A 15,479-nucleotide genomic window follows, 5' to 3' on the forward strand; every position below is an offset into this window, starting at 1 on the left:
AACAGTCCCCCACCTTTAGGAAAAGTCTAATAAAATGGCATTAAAAGGGTTTAGCTATTCAGTTACAGGCTGCAGCACCAGATTATTATCGTATAGAATATTGAAACATAATCCATAGAAAGGAATAATATGAGAACTGGACTCAGGATCACTGACCTCACAGGTCTGATTAGAGGGGTTTTCTGTCTGAATTGTCAAATCAATGTATAAATTAAAATGTGGGATTTTTTTTAAAGGGAGATCATTATTTGAAAAGTAGACAGCAGATGCAGAAGATGAAAAGGAAACTGACAAAACCGTGCCAGGCTGATTAGAATATAGAATGTGTGAGTGCTGGGATAAAGAGAAAGTGTATTATTTTGAACCTCCAACAAGCATTTTACAATGTCCCTTATCAAGGCTCCTGAGTAAGCTTAGTAGTCATAGAATAAAAGTATGAGGTTTCTTATGGGTTAGTACCGGTAATTGGCTAAAGAACAGAAGGCAGGAGCAGATGGACAGTTCTCAATGAAGGCAAGAAAACAATAGCTGATTATCAGTACTGCATCTGGCAGGGCCAGCCCAATACTTTTTGGCAACTGAGGCAAAACCCAAAATGTTGACCCTCCTTGGAAGAAGGGGTGATTGCAGATCTACATCAGGAAGAAGGGGGAAATAAAGATCAATGTGGGATTGGCTGCCGCTGCGAGCCTGCCACCTGAGGCAATTGCCTCAGCTGGCCCTATCTGGTGCTATTCAGCATGCTCATAAACAAGTATGTGATGAGCTGGGAGGAAGTTATGGATGACATCAAATTATTCAGGATGGGGAAAACCAAAGCAGATTACAAAAGGCTCCAAGAGAGACTTTCCAAACTAGGTAAATGTATGGGCAGGAGGCAAATAAGATTTAATGCAAACAAGTTTCAAAGATGGGTAAAATGAGCTGACACAATAAAATTGATTAGCAAAAAATTCAAGACAAGCAAAAGGAAGTACACAATGTCAAGTTCATTTATGGCGTTCACTGCTATGAGATGGGATGGCAAGCAGCTTAGATGGCTTTAAAAGAGATTAGACAAATTCACAGAGACCAAGGCTATCAATGTCTGACAGCCATGCTGGCTAAGTGGAACATCCATCTTCAGCAGCACTGCAGCATGTCATAAAATGCTAGTTGTTGGGGGAGGAGGGCAACTGTGTGCGTGTGTGTGTGTGTGGTGGGCCTGAGGGAGGCATCCGCTTGGTCACAGAGGGAAACAGCTGCTGTAACATGGGAGTCAGAAAATGGGTATCTTCCAACTCTCATCAGCTGCAGCCACTATAGCCTATAGGGAGCTGTAGTCCAATAATTGGGGGGGGGAGCACACAGATCCCCTGCTCTTGCTGTACTAGATAGATGATTGTGCTGATTCCATAGGGATTGGGGTTGAAGTCCAACAATCTGCAGAGGGTCAAAAGTTCCACACTGCTACTTTAGCAGAAGCTGTTAGACTCTCTGGTGAGCTGCATTTTTGCTTTCTCATGCATCTGTAATCTTTTCCTGTTTATTGGGAGGGGTTGGAGTTGGGAAATCAAATGACCTTATATAATCAAATCCAAGAGGCCAGGTGAAAATAATGTTTTGGGCTACTTCAACTGATTGTATGGTAGAAAAAAAAACTGCAACTGTATAAATCAGCAGTTTTAATCTTTGAAACTGCTGTTATTTATCCATGAACTAGACTGATGATGTTTATCTTGTTAGAGCGAGGGCTCCACCTATCCAAATCAAACAACCATCCATCTCATTCATTTTTCAAGAAAATAAAATGGTGCCCTCATTTGTCTTTATATCACCCCATAGCAGATATATCCTTTAAGGAAACAGGTACAAAACCAGCACATAATAGCCTCACTTTGCATTCTATGTGTGGTCAGAATTTTAGGGCGAGAAAGATTGTAGCGTCCTCTTTACTCTGACTCATGGACTAGATACAATCTGCCCCAAGAACACTTTAGGTCTTTAAAATTGCTCTTTACTACTCAAAGCAACAATAATAAAGAGAAAGGGGGAAAAAACACCCTTGATTTTATTTGCTTTGCATATCACCTGCAAGACTTCACAAAAGGTGAATTTCCCACATGGAAGTGACTTCTGTATACAAAACTGCACGAAATACCATATACTGTGTCATACAGGTCTTCACACAATGACCTTTATGAAACAGAGTACCATGGAATGCAGCCCATTTTACAGCCCCAGATCCACCCAACTCTGGTTCCTTTCTATGATGTATGTAACTCTTCCAAGAGCATGCATCCATGCTATCATAGGATACTACCAAAAAGGACCTTCCATGGCAGGCCAAGTGTCATATCAACTGAATCCATGTAGGTAAAGCCATCATAGATACCAAATATGATACCTAAGGTAAAAGCTTTCCCATGCAACATATTACTTCAGAAAACTATTTGTTAATGTTATTTGTATTATTAAGTGTAAAAACACTTGCAAAACAAAGTACTGTAAAATAAAAGATAATTCCTGCATAAACTGAAATATCACACAAATTCTAAATTTTGTACAAATTCAGGATTTGAAAATTTCCCAGAGCCAATTGGTGGCTCAGGAACCAAGATAGCATTTTGCAAACCGTATTCACGGTTTTTTTTTTTTAAAGTTCTAATTGATTGTAGTAATCAACAATCTTCTAAGCAGATGCCAACAGAGTCTGCTGACTTTTACTGCCTAGTTTGATGAATTCAGACTGCAAAGATTAAAAAAAATCAGCATATAAAACTAAAAAATGCCTCATTTTGCACTCTGCGTAACCTCAGGGATCTCCTCTTCTCATATGAACCAGCCTGGACCATGTGGCTGCATCTGAAGAGACAGTATTTTATCTTTGACTGGGACACCGTCTCTAGGATGTTTTTGGCACCTCAAGTCTATCATTGCTATGAAGCTGCTACAACCAACATGAGGTCAGCAAGGCCAAACAAGTAAACAAATTATACTAGAAGGAGTAATTTAGGCATCCTTCCACAAACAATTCCTTAAAAGTAAGAGGCATAATCTATCTCTAACGCCAAAATCAAGTCATGGATCTGTAAACAGAGTTACAATTTATACTGAATCTTCAGAAGATGGAGCATTTGGTTTGCAAAGTTAGAAAACAGGGCACAAATAGTCAAACTGAAGTTAGAAGTGCATACCTTCAATGACACGCATGGAAAAAGTAAAATTATTACAAACAGAAAGAAGTGTTGTCTAATTCCACAGGAATCTGCAACTTTGGTATAAACATACTGAAAGGGCTGTTTTTAAAGAAATATAAAAGCTGTCCCAGTGTACAACAGTAAATGAAAGAAGGTTTTACCCAGTACTGGTGAGGGTGGGAAGAGAATTTGTAATTATTTCTAGTAATGCCATATATCGAGGATGATTCAAACTGGAAAATATGAGTGCAGAAGAGTAATACTTTATACATGTTTTGAATTCTCCTGTTTAACACTCAAATGAGAAGCAGAGCAACCCAATATTGCAATTGCTAAAATTATCTACCTCAAGTTATTGGAAGCATCTGGAAACATCCGTGTAGCAAATGTTTGCTGGTTGCTCTGTTGATGCAGCAGCTGAAGCAGCTCTATGTACAATTGGCTGGGGTCCTGGAAGCAGCCGGTGGATCTCTGGGCCCCTCAGAAAGTTTGAACCATGGGCCAGTGCCCCACTTGTCCCCACCCCCACCCCCACCAGCCTGTACTCTGGAGTCTAGTTCTAAATCAGTATCTGTGACTGACCTTCAACCGTCCCAATTCCAGTGTGGCAAATTAAGCTGCTCTTTGTCATCCTGCCTTTTTAGCCGAGCAGTTTAATAGCAAATCCTATCAGGAAGCTGTGGATGGCTTTCTGCACCTTAGGGACCAGTCTTCCCCTAGTAAATGTCTCCTACCCAACCATATCCTCAATTAGAATTCACCACATGAGTCTTGGCCATTGCAAAATGAGTTCTCCGTCTCCTGCTGTTGAACACTATTTAATGTGAATCGTGGTCACTACATGATGGCCCCCAACTGACACTGTGAATTGTAACAGACAATGAAGCCACTGGGCAAGAAACTCACTGTCAGGGTACCAATCCCCTCAGCAAACATAATAATCTGAAGAGCAATTACTCCCAGTTTTTGAAGGGCAGAAGACTCCTTCAGACACTCTGTTCAGAATATTTGACAAAACACAGAGGCCTCTAAGGAATTTACTTCAGAATTGCCAGTTTGGAATAATTGGCTGTAAGCCAGAGGAAGTCTTGTGTGCATGTGTGTGTGTGTGTGTGTGTGTGCGCGCACACACACACACACACACACACACACTTCAGCTTACCTTACATCCTTTTCTCACTGCAACTTCATAATCCATTTAATTTCAAGATAATACTCTACAGAAGCACAGCTGCTGTGTTCTTTACTGATTTATTATTATTAAAATTTGTATACTGTCCTATACCTGCAGGTCTCACTGTGGTGACAACATAAAAACACGATATAAAAACACAAAATACATAACCATAACAATAACAAAATCAACCCAGTCCGAGAAATAGCATTCCCTGTAAAACTTAGCAGGGAGGCAGACGGTGGCAAAACTAATTTGATGACTCTACTGGTCACTGGCTCTGGTTCCACTTACTGTTGGTCTCCATGCTCTCCACCCGACCAGTGAATACCACTGTTTCTATGAGTAACAACTCATGCCTGAGGCAACAATCTACCCTTAAGAACTTCTGACTGAGCTAAAGCAGAACAAGAATATCCTCCGCTCAGCCAGCCCTTGCCTTCCTGGCTGCTCTAGAAACTGCTGCTGGTTAAAACCTACTCACAGGGCTGGTAGCAGTTTTTATTCACCCCACCCCACCCCACCCCCTGAAGAAACCCTAACACATTGTTAACCAGGTGGGTCTATGGAATGCCTACTAAAATATACAAAATATAGATGAATTACTAGACAATGTGTACATCAAATATAGGTGGGTTTTGCAGATGACACTGTAATGCGAAATGACACTGAAACATGTTTCTGTGTGACAGGAAAAGGAAGCTTTATTTACAGTGGATTTCTGTTTTCTGAGTTTCCTTTATGATAATCCTCAGCCTTGGGGTGGCACCTTGCCTTGGAGCATTGTAGGCAGGGTCAAGTTTCGATGAACAAACATGCCTTCGCAAGGAAACAGCAGTCCCTTTTTAAGGTGCCAGAGATTTCAGACCAAAGGCTGTCTTTCCTTGGAGGTCTTTTTTTTAAAAACAGAAGTTGGATGGCCATTTGTCAGGGATTCTTTAGCTGTGATTCCTGCATTGACATATTGGTGACGTGGGTGAAATAAAGCCTAGCTTCACCCCCTGCCTTTAGGTTCCTTCCAACTCTGCAACTCTATGATTCTATGACCTCAACACCTTATTTTGTGACACCACTGGGTCAGCGTAACAGAAAAAGGAGCTGATAGCATGCTTTCTGCTGTGTTGCAGTGTCACCACTGAAGATGGTTAAAGGGTATCATTACAGCAACTGACTCAATAGGGTCCAAGAGTCAATAGAGTCCAACAGGTGCGCCTGTTCCTATTCATTTAAATACTGCCTCCTTGCATCCCGATGCATGCTAATCTTTTTCTGTGTACTGATGTACGCATGTACATAATCATGTGGATTAATTCGAGTGTGAAGTGGTCAAAGAAATCCTGCTTCTTATCAGTAAAAATAACAGTTCAGTAACACAGCATTTAATGGACTGTACAGTTTATTTTACATGAGATGAGACAAAGCTTTTCAAGTGCATAATACAAACTTGCTAAAATAGAGGAAAGTACAAAGTTTATGGAAATGTTTGTACATAAAACGGGGGGGGGGGGAGAGTATAGCAAATACCTTCAACATTTAAGGGCTAGATCTGTAAATGGGGTAAATCAGTGCAACTCCAGTGATATTAACATTTAGGAGACATACCTGAACTGACAACAAGGCCCTTAAATTTTAACGAGTATTTATTTACCTCTTCAGCTGCAGTGTTTTAGTCATACAATTGCATGGGACAAAAAAGCCACATTAACAGTTTTCACAATGATTAAAGGCTCACTGCTGTTATTGATACACAGAGCTTACAGTAGAATTAAGTTTTTAAATGTCTAGTCAGCCCAAAAATCTGCAGCTAAGTATTATTACAAAGTTCAAAGCCAATACTGCTGGCAGAGGACACATTTTACTGTAAAAATTTAGAAAGTGTTTAGTAAAAGGTACAGGATAAAAAGATAAGCAATGCCATTTTTTAAAATCTCTTTTTTTAAAAAACTGCTTTGGGGAGAGCTAGTTGCTGGCCAGATCTGCCCTCCAAATCTATTATATCTGCAGAACTGAATTGTGCACTTTCAATTTACTCATGGATGGTAAAAACAAATACAATCTGAATTTGCTTATCCATATAGCGTGTGATAAGCCTACAGTGTTTAGAAACACAAGTTTTGATAATAGGGAGTGTTGCTTTCATAAGAATACTCTGACATGAGAGACACGCAGTGAATTCAGATTCACTGGGAAAATAGACAACCAAACACAGGTAACAGAAATTTTAGTATACACCAATTTTGGAAAGGAACACAAGGATATATTTGCCAGAATTCAAAGTCAACCATCACAGTTAAGGATGTTTAAGGCTGCAACCCTATGCATGTATCTTGGGAGTACTTCCTTCTGAGTAAACATGCATAAACTGCAAGCTCCATTGATTGCAACCAAACTTAAATTCACTTTGCTATTCACTAGATTGTAGCCACCTTCACTTTCTTGCTCTGCAATAAACATTATTGCTACTACATAGACATGAAGAATTGGGTACTCAAACACTGAAGGTAGTCTTGAGTTTTTTTGCTAACCGTATTCAATGCACATTAGGGTCAACCGATTTAAAAATATTGACAGAGTGAAATTACTCCTGTCTATAAACCCCAAACACCCAAATTGTTCATTACAATTCCCATTAAAAGCATCCTCTTCAGTTGCAATGCTTATGTAACAGAACCACTAGAGAAGAACATCAGTTTGAAACGAATGCTGCCAAACTTGGAATCGGTCTGCTTAAATGTTACTGGGCACTCGCTCAAAACTTGACACAACCTAGGGCAAAAAAGGCCCTGCACCACTTTTTCAAGGAGTGTTATGTGATTTTCCACTAGCATTAATACTGTAAAAAATAATAATAATCCTATATTAAAAGTGGACTATATTAAGAGTGGACTATGAGCTCAGAAATGCAAAATCTAATAATCTGAGCTGGATTTGTAATCTCTAAAATATTATTTTGCTGTTGGTATTCAAAATGCCCAAACTGGTTGTGCTTTAGACTAGGAGCAAGACCTTCCTGGAGTTTGCTTGTGATAAGAGCAGCAAAGGAAAATACGGTAGATTCCCCCCCCCATCATAGCTGTCAACTCCCCCCCCCCTTTAAGGGAAATTCCCTTATTCCGAATAGGATTCCTCGCAAGAAAAGGGAAAAGTTGACAGCTATGCCCCCAATATCCCAGATTGAGTATTTGAACACAACTGAAAATATGTCTGTTTTTTTTTTACATCTCTTCTGGATTAATATAAGGGGGGGGCTGTCTCCCCCCCCCAATTTCTCTTCATTTCCAATTCTGTATTCTTCCAAAACATTGGCCTCCCCCCAATAAGGTTCTCCTTATTTTTTATTTTTACATGATTCAAATGTTAGAATAAGAGCATTTAGCTAGATTTCAGCAGTATTTGGCACCATGGAGTGCATAAGGACTAAGAAAGTATTGGCAAGATCCGTATCTTGCTGAAATCAATGGCATACCATTGGTTTTCTGGATCACACCATAAACAAACCAAGACAGCTGAGCAGAGAACATATCATAGAAAGGAGCCACCATATCACAATGAATTATGTAGAATACAGCAGAGGTTCAAGACAGGCTTGCTGTAAACTAAATTTCCAAGCACTTAGAAAAAATTGTAGTTACCTAAATAGATTTTTTGAAAAAGTATCTGTACCAATCCTGATAACAGGTGGGGTGTTTTCAGGAGCCATAGGGAGAAATCCCCAACTTGAAAATCTGACAAAAATTGTTGTCTGAAATTAGACCACAGCGAAGTATTCTGAAGCATGTATGAGTGGGCACAGAATGAATGGACATCATACTAAACATCAGGAAGAGTCACTGCCACATAAGTTGAAGTCCCAGGCATATAGGAATGTCAAGTTTTGGGGTGCAATGTTCTTTGTTTCATAGCAATTATGGGATAAAAGAACTATTGTCTTGCTCCGCAATGAACAAAGGCCGCAAGACTCTCAAAACATCACCTTAACAGACATACACGACCATTAGTTCTACAAACACATTGGTTGACTTCCTTATATGAAAAGTGAAGGAAACTAGAGTCACAGAAAAGTCAAGCAGGAGAACCCCATGCAAGATCAGCAAAATGTAAAATACATGCAGTGCCACCTCCAGGCACAGTGTATGGTTACATAATGCTAAATGTGAGCGTGTACACTAGTCATATTGCTGGGAACCTTTTAAGTTTTTGCCTGCCAGATGCAACTGCATGCTATGCCTTTGAGGTTAAAAAAAATATCCACTGTAACACATCTTAGTTACTAGGTATCGTGATTTACGGACAGGATCTGAGAGACATCACCTTTGGTGCAAGTACTGATAGAGCACAATCAGTTCCGAGTTCATGCAACCAACGAATGTTCACTGTTGGAGACATACTGAGCTCAAGGTATTGGACTGGACAAAGTTTACTTATTTACACTATTCACATATCTTTATCCACATTATATACACAAGTACTGACACTCCTAAATCAAGGCCATATCTGCAATACAGATTTCAACCTGTCTGACAGTCGTCATTCACTCTTCCTAGGTAACCCTGGGAACTGTACTTCTGAGGTGACGACTAGATATAGCTCTAACAGAGAATTCTCCATAATTTCACCTAACTATATTTTCCAGGACTCTTTGGAAGAAGTTATCACTTTTAAACTAGCACGACAAAATCACTATTTGTTTCTAATGGAAACATGTGCCATGTGTAGAAGCTTCCCACTCAACACTTCCTAATGAGGGATTATTTTAGATGCTCGATCCCACCTCCACAGCTGTTGTTGCAGCTATTGGGGGGGGGGGAATCCTTGCAAGATGCATATTTTGTTATTTCCCTGCTTGATAACAAATCTGGGGCATCATGGATACATCTGTGCTACACTTCCCCATGCCCCACTGTATTGTATAGTAATATCCAATCAGCCTCTAAATTCTATAGGTCTGCTGAATTAATTTGTAAGCAAAAAAAAGGGGGGGGATAAAAAAGGAGCTTATGATCAGCAGCTGCCAAACAAACTTAAGATCAGTTATCAGTATCCCGAATGTCTCATGCCAAGTAGCTGTGCAAGCTGAATCTACATGGTGCTTTAAGAATCATTTTGCCCCTCCGCTCCTTTCAAAATGGTTGCCTGCTCATTTCATCAGATGTTCTTTCGTCCTTGTATTCTCAGGTTCGTGCCCTTATGCCCATCTGTCATATTTCCCCCCTACTCCCACCTTTTAAAGATGGAAATTGTGCTCGTAGCCATCCTTACGATGGCACTTCTGTGCTGTTTTCACATCAGAGCCTGGCTAATAATGGAGCACTGGATCAGAATGCAGCTGTGAAGGCAGCCCAAGTAGCATTGTTAAGCAAAGCCTAGAACAAGCCTGCATTGTCTGTGACAGAAAATAGCAAAGAAAGTTTGCTTTTCCTTCCCATTTCACACTATACAGAGGCTGGGCAGCTGGCAAAACTCCGAACTGGATGTAGGAAAAAGTACACGACAGAACAACAGATGTATGAGAAGGAATTCAGAATTTTAATAGTGACTTCATCCCTGTTGTAGGGGAGGGGAGGGGGTGGGAAAATAAAAAATAGAAGGGTGACTGTAGAGAACTTGAGCTTCTCCACAGTTCACAAAATGGAGCTTATGGAGGATATACTCTGAAAGCATACGGAATGGTCCTGAATGCCTAAAAACACCAGGGCGGCATTGAAGCAGGGATTTAGCAGATCTTGCTTAGGAGACCTCGTGTTTATGAAAACATTGCAACCTCAATAAAACAGTAATACTAACTACAGAGTAAGCCCTACTTTACAAAGGGCTTACTTCTGAGTAAATGCATAGATTTGTTCTACAGAAGATTACATCTAGCAGCGAGAGTAAAGCTATGTCTTAGGAACAGGTGGCATACAAAACTGGTATGTCCCTGAATAAAGTCAATGAGATTCTACAACAATTCTGAAGAGACAGGTGCCCCAGCAGAACAAAGGGTGTGTGCATGAAAAATAGCAGCAGCAGATGGCTATACAAGGATGTATGGCATGGAACATAAGCACTGTGCTTAGGTTTTATTCATAAACTATGGATAATCTTTTAACTTACTGGGCTGTATTCAATCACAGCATCCCATCAGATCAAGGATTTCCACTTGTACAATGGGTGTTCTCTCCCCCCCCCAATGCCCTCCCCAGATCTGCTCAAGATCACTGGGGAAACCACAATAACAGATTTATGGGATGTACAGTGGAAGGAGAATGGAGAACATTCTGTTGCACAAAGAGAAAACTTTGTGCGGGAAGAACAAGATACATAGCACTATGTTGGATTCCACCCAATTGGGGGGGGGCATTTTGGATTGCAAAATCAAACCAATTCCCAGTCTTCCTTCTTTAAATACAAGGCTTATCATACCATCTTAAGTTAGCCCAGCTCCACGCACCAGATATCACAGCTGTTGTTGTTGTTGTTGTTGTTGTTGTTGTTGTTGTTGGGCAGAGCCAAAGTAACATAACCACTATGACACAGTGAACTTTCAGGTAAGCGACTCTGCAAATTAAATACTAACTACTTGGTGTCTAGAATATGGAAAATCACAAACTGTTGTTTACGAAGTCAAGATAGGAGGTCTTCTTGACAGATCACATTACACAGACACTACACAAGTCAGGAGAAATGAAACAAAACAACGAAAATAATAGAGCCATTGCAAAAGAGCAGATTAGGACAAGCCTGACACCTAAGCAAAGCCCAGAAGGTGATTTGTATTGAAAAGGTTATTATTGTATCTGGATCTCGCCAAGTGAAGCCAAAATGACACTAACCATGTACAAAGGGGAGGTAGCAAAAGATTGTGGAACCCCAGATTTCAGCAGTAGAAATAGCCTTTAGAAAAATGCTCCCCTCAATGGACCAATGAAAACTGAGCATGCTCAGTGCTCACAGAATACTGACTGGCTGCTGGGGGCAGGGGGGAGGGAAAGAGAATGGAAATTCAGGGGAAATGGAATTAAGAATCCTGAACATTTTGCTGCAGGTCCTGCTTGTTAATTCATATTTTCATCCAAGTATTGGTTTATTCCAGGGATAGATCTGGGCAAATCCAAAACTATGCCACCCCTACGGGCCCCTTTGAGAGGTGGGTGTTATCAGGTGATTTACCAACAAAGAAAGAATCCCATTTCTTCCTTTGCAGCCTGGCTTGAATTCAAGTTATGCCCACAAACAGGACCAGATTTAGGTTTGATGAGGCCCTAAGCTACTGGAGGTAATGGGGCCCTTTATATGTCCAGCTGTCCTTTGTCAACAACAAATTGTCACTGTTTTTTGTGTTAAATATATGCTATATGGAAAATTATGGACGTAATAGGTATCTAAAGCCATTTGCACATAACAAAATATGTATTTTATCAAAGTACATCCAGGTTTTTTCCCCCTTTAAATTTTTTGAGGGCCCCCAAGAGAGTGGGGCCCTAATCTATAGCTTGTTTAGCTTATATGTAAATCTGGTACTGCCCACAAAGCACATGCCTACTTCCTTTCCAAATGTAATTCCACTCTTTTTCTTACTGCAGGGTGACGGGAAAGGGTGCCAAATTCAAAAGGTGCCAAATTACACCAGCGGAGGTAAGAATCGTGAGCGCTTGAGTAAGAGTGTGAAGCTGATTGTACCTTTTCACTTTGGCCCTGCGGGTATTGATTGCTTGTCCCATGCCTCCTGATTTCATATGCCGAACTCCAAACTACTCCACAACTCAAATGAGGAGAGGCCTGGCAGGCCTAATCAGCTCTGTGGGTCAGAGGACCCCCACCACTGGCAAACACAAATTTGCACCTGGATATGCTCAGAGTTCCTGTTATAGTAACTGCCTGATGGCTTGCAGATTTGTTAAGTCCTCAAACTGTGCTTAGGAGTGTTTTATTTTATTTTAAACTCATTATCTCTTAGAACACTGCTTTTCCAGGACAGAAACTGGAGAAGTTAGAAATAAATCCCCATAGAGCAATAAAACACTCCTATGTGAAACTGGAAAATGGAACAAATCAGTTAGGATTTATTTCATATCGTTGCGTGTTGGCAAGTGTATAAGCCATGAGCACTGTGTGTTAAAATGACACTGAGATTAAGCAGCTAGAAAACAGATGCAACAAAAATTGGCTATTCATGAATGGCTAATCTAATGAAAATTCAAGTTAAATATGAACTGATATAAAAGGAGAACCTGAAGCGTGAATGGCACTTGCGAACCATCTCATGACTGCAAGTCATATAACAAATGTGATTTTTTTTTAAATATAAAAATAGTAGGAATGTGATCAATAGCACCCAGAAAGCAAGGACATCCAGTGAGAAGAATGAGATGGCACAGGAATTCAACAGAGGCAATGAGGTTTTGAACTTCAATTAAAGAAAAAAATTGGCATGCTGAACTTTTTTTGTTGGTCTTCTTTTAAAAGAGTGTTATCTTTTGAACAGCTCTCTGCTTTTAAGTTTTGAGCCCATAAGTTTAGATGAGACCGAAGCACAAATCATAAAGCAGTACAGCAAAGAAAGTTTCTGAGGACAAGCCTGAGAGGAAACATGTTACACATAAAATGGCTGTCCGGTTATGGTGAAAGGGTTGGGTGTAATGCTGTGATTGTTCCCCCCCGAAAGGCTTTCTTAAGTCATGAAAAGCAACCATCCATTCCATCAGGTTATGCAGAGAACCAGAAGAGCAAAGAAAGAGGCCATTTAATCTGTTCCTTGCCAACTAATTCTACTCAGGATTTGCAAATCAGGGGCAAGGAAAGGGCTCAACAACCCCTTCTCCCACTCTGCTTGCCCTCCTCCTCTGTTTGAAGCCACCTATATCTACTTTACATGGCAAAAGAGAGCTTCAAGGAGAACGAGGAAGGAGAAATGAGGATGTCAGAGAGTAGTACTAATGGCTTGAACCTAATGGAACTGGCCACTCAAATCTTAGAACTCAATGGGTGACACTTGGTGCAAGACAAAAATTTTAAAGTGCGAACAGGCTGTATCAGCCCAGAAGAAAAAGGGAATCTGGTATATAAAAATAGCAAAACAAACAAACAAACAAACATAGCACAAGTATATTACAATTACCTTATAGATCTGCCACATTATAAAAAGAGAATTCTAAATCTGTATATAATCTTTAGCAATGTCTGGGAAAGCTTGCTTTAAATGAGGTGGCTCCTTAAAGTAAAATTGGTGCAGTGTGATACCTCCAGACTCTGAAGAAAATAGGAGAACGACACCAGTAACATGGAGATGGAGGATAATGGGTAGGTCACTACAGAACATAGAAAAATGAGACAATCCTTATTTGGTGCAAAGCAGCAGACACAAGAGAACAAGATCTGTCAGGTGCTGTTAAGTATTTATGGAGCAATGGCTTAAAATATATTTTGAGATATGGTCTGTTATTTTTCACAATTTGTGTGGGCAGTTTCACTTATGTTGAACACACCTGAGGGAAAATGAGAGGACAAGGTCTGTATCAGGCACGTGCAACAGGTAGATCATGATCTACCGGCAGATCACTGGCAGATCACTGGCTCCCCCCATAGAAGCTCAACAACTTTGGCTCGCCTAAAAAAAGCTCAACATTTTCTCCCTGCATCCCCCCAAAACAGGGCTTTCCTCCTCCCTAAAAAAGAGTTCAACAACTCTTTCACCTGAAACCCCCAAAACAGGGCTTTTGTTCCTTAAAAAAACCCTCAAGAACCCCCCAAAGGGGGGTAGATCACTGCCAGTTTTTAACTCTGTGCGTAGATCGCAGTCACGGGAGTTGGCCACCCCTGGTCTATATCAGTGTTTTTCAACCACTGTTCCGCGGCACACTAGTGTGCCGTGAGATGTTGCCTGGTGTGCCGTGGGAAAAATTGTGTTTATTTGATTCCTATTCAAGAGAATTACTTTATATATAGTCAATATAGGAACAGAGTTAATTTTTTCAACATTTTCTAATGGTGGTGTGCCTCGTGATTTTTTTCATGAAACAAGTGTGCCTTTGCCCAAAAAAGGTTGAAAAACACTGGTCTATATCATGCAGGGAGCAGACTGCTAAACAGTGACAAGTGAGAAGGCCAGGAAAAGGCAAGTGAGGGATGCTCCAGACAATGGCAAGCTGGTTGAAGGATGCATAGAATATGGAAATATGACTCTGGTTTTCAAAACAGGAAAAAGAATTGAACGGATGCCTTGAAAATCTTTTTAATGCTGGGATCTGTCCAAGTCTCAATTTCCCCACACATACCAACAGGATAAATCGTTCTTTTTGCAACCTTGATGGTCAGTTTTTTTTTTTGGGGGGGGGGAGATGAAATGTGTTTCCTATTAGAAACCTGATGTTACACAGAAAGAGGGGGAAATGGTATTTCACTGGAAGAAAAGCAAGGGAAGAGTACGCAAAAATGATCAAATTAGCTGAAGCTGTGTTGTAACTTATTGGCATAGTTTGCTTGACAGCACCAAACAAAACAAATGTCTCCTCTCCCACCTACACCTCAACCCACCCAGGCCAAAGTGAGCTCATGGAACTCCACTTATCTGCAACACCTATCATCATTCAAAAAAATAAAAACATTTATTCAGTGAATATGAGAAATCTGGTCATAGTACTGACTTATGCATTCCAGTAAAAAGAATACTGGAATACTCAGGAAGGGCATAAAGGGCTATCTGCTCCTCACATTTGCTTATGACAGCTGATCAAACAAAACACTTGGCAGTATGAGGAACGAAAAGGAATCTGATAAACTCAGAGGGGAAATATTTGTTCTATATAAATACCAAGGCAAGACAAGGCAAGACAAATGAAGAAAAAAGAGGGACAAAGAACACTGTGGTTCTTCTCCAACAGTTCTCAACATTTAGGACCTCAGGATCAATTGGGTCCATCGTCATTCACGTAAAGAGCTGCACTTCAGAATATTAGCTTCAAAATGCATATTTGGCCGGATTTATACAATTGTTTCTAATTTACTTGTGTTGATTTTTGGCTATCACTGCACGTTGGGAGCTACATGGAACTCGGTTTAACACAGACTGAATTCCTTGTTTTAAAACGGCTGCCATGATGGAGGAGTTCAGGAGCCAAAGGCCTGTTAAATGCTCCCCAAAGAGCAGG

Source organism: Lacerta agilis, chromosome 2 (genome assembly GCF_009819535.1).
Source record: "Lacerta agilis isolate rLacAgi1 chromosome 2, rLacAgi1.pri, whole genome shotgun sequence".
In the NCBI taxonomy this organism is placed as follows: Eukaryota; Metazoa; Chordata; class Lepidosauria; order Squamata; family Lacertidae; genus Lacerta; species Lacerta agilis.